The sequence below is a fragment of the Babylonia areolata genome, chromosome 23, assembly GCF_041734735.1.
Source record: "Babylonia areolata isolate BAREFJ2019XMU chromosome 23, ASM4173473v1, whole genome shotgun sequence".
Taxonomy (NCBI): domain Eukaryota; kingdom Metazoa; phylum Mollusca; class Gastropoda; order Neogastropoda; family Buccinidae; genus Babylonia; species Babylonia areolata.
Window position 1 is genome coordinate 27,379,383 of NC_134898.1, and position 2,500 is coordinate 27,381,882.

The window sequence follows — 2,500 nt, forward strand, 5'->3', positions numbered from 1 at the left end:
TTCCTATCATGATCATCAACTTGATTAAAATTAAGAAAACAAAAAGCAAGAGAAAATTCACGACTGCAGTTTGGTTCTAAACGTCATTAAAGACCGAGTCTGTATGGCTTTCTCAGCATAACTGACTGAAGTACCTACGCAGTTGCCTTTGTTGTTAAGTCACTTGGCACACACACACACACACACACACACACACACACACACACACACACACACACACACACACACACACACACTCTCTCTCTCTCTCTCTCTCTCTCTCTGTGTCTGAAAAATCGGGTAGGTGGCCTGTATTTTCGTCAGTGACTACAACCCTCACACCACCATGATTATGCGTGCGTGCACAACACAGGTAGATATCATTGTAATGTATTGTAAATGACGTGTGGAGGAATGCTGTGAATGGTGTTGTGTACAGGGGACGGAGGAGGGAGGGGAGTTCTCCTGTGGGTTTTTTTTTTCACTCTGTGATATGAGCATATTGCTTACGTCACTGGACCAATTAAGTCTTTTACTTTGTCTGTCTCTCTGTCTCTCACTCTGTCTCTGTGTCTCTGTCTCTCTCTCTCTGTATAGCTGTCTGTCTGTCTGTCTACTGTCTGTGCGTGTGTGTGTGTGTGTATGTGTATGTGTGTGTGTGTGTCTGTCTGTCTGTCTCTGTCTCTGTCTCTCTCTCTCTCTCGCTCGCTCGCTCTCTCGCTCGCTCGCTAACGTAATACGTTCACTCTGTATACAAATACTCCCAGAAGATTGTGCTCACCAGTACATACAAACATGTCATAAGATGAAAATGTGATTAAAAGGAGACAGGGTACAAAAACGGCCGGTCCATCGCTCTGTTAAACTTTAAAGGTTTCGGTGCATTCCGAAGGGCGAGCACAGACAGCGGGAGTGGCGTTTAATTCAGTATCCGCATTCCCATTGTCATTTTCCTTTGTGGGAAGTAAGCCAGGGTCCTCTCGGGTTGTATGGGGAAAGTAATGATATAGCCATTAATAGAGGGCAAACTGCAAAACTTCAGCCATAGATTACAGAAGCAGACAATGGTTCGCTGACGTGTTATGAAATTGATACTAGTAACCAGGCATTTCTAAAGCGCATTTCTCCCAGAAGAAACTCATTGCGCATGCACGCACGCGCGCACACACACACACACACACACACACACACACACACACACACACACACACACACACACACACACACACACACACACACACACACACACACACACACACAGATTCTATGCCTCTGCTCCTCGGTGTTTTTTGGTGTGTGTTTTTGTCTGTGTGTTACTCGTTTGTGCTGTCAGTGTGTGTGTGTGTGTGTGTGTGTGTGTGTGTGTGTGAATATCTGTCTCTCTACAACTTTACTTCATCCTTATTTCTGTCTCAGCCACCCACATATATACACGGACGCGCACGCTTGCTTACACCCCCAACCCCCAACCCCCCCGCCCCCCTACACATACCCACCCACCCACACACACATGAGGGGTGTAGTGTAGGGTGGTGGGGGTGGGGGTACAAACGGTAAACACCCAAGAAAAGTCATTGGTCAGAGGCCACAAGGACACCTTGCTCGCCTCACGTGAGCGCGAGGTGTCGGTGCCCTGAGAGAGCGGGCTGGGAGGGGAGCAGCCATTGAGCACTGAATGCACAGAAAGGTTTTATTACAACTTAAAGGTTGCCCCAACACCACACTGTCACCTTCCCCCCTTTTCCTTTTCCCCTCCCCCCCCCCCCCCCCCCCCCCCCCCCCCCCCCCCCACGCGCTTAGCAACACACCTTCTCTCTCTCTCTCTCACCTTCGTTTCTTCAGTGTGTGCATTGGAAGAGGAATGGGCGGAGGAAGAAGGGGGGAAGGGGGGCAAAGGGAAGGGGAGAAGGGAGCACAGAGCAGAAAGTAGTTAGGAGTGCCAAAAAAAAAACCCCTCGAAAAATAAAATCGTGTATGTGTGTGTGCGTGCGTGTGTGTTTCCGGTCAGTTCCTTGTTGGTTCAATAGGAAACTTTCCGGCAAATAGTAAAATTGTCCTTCGTATTATGTAACATGTAGGTTTCATAATTCAGACTGAACAAATAAGGTGGCCTTTTCAAAATATAACAACACAAAGAGCGCGTTTGATTCGCACTGCACACACACACACACACACGCACACACCAGTAACATATGACTTCAACTGGAAGAGAGTATGGAGAGAGAGACAGAGGGTGGCGGGGTGTTGGGGGAGGGGGGAGGCGTGCAAAGTGTAAAATTGAAGGAGATTTGGCCCAGGTGCCTCATAATACTGTTAAAAAAAACAACCACCATAAAACGCTGGAGTTTTACAGGGAACAGAAAAAAGCAAATGGATTCTGATCGAGAAAGGTAGTTTTTAAGCTTCCGTTGTGGAGAATGTTTTGTTTCAAACAGAATTACCGCTCCTCTCTGTTGAATGGAGATCTAAAACAATACAAATATATTCACATTTAAAACTATTCACCAGTTCTTTTCTGATT

The 2,500-nt window shown here is 47.0% G+C and overlaps 1 protein-coding gene across 11 annotated transcripts in view; it reads left to right on the forward strand.

Annotated features, from left to right (window-relative positions):
- Positions 1–2,500, forward strand: part of LOC143298332 (uncharacterized) — a 68,990-nt gene that overhangs the window by 4,571 nt on the left and 61,919 nt on the right. The gene's annotated exons all lie outside the window — the stretch shown is intronic.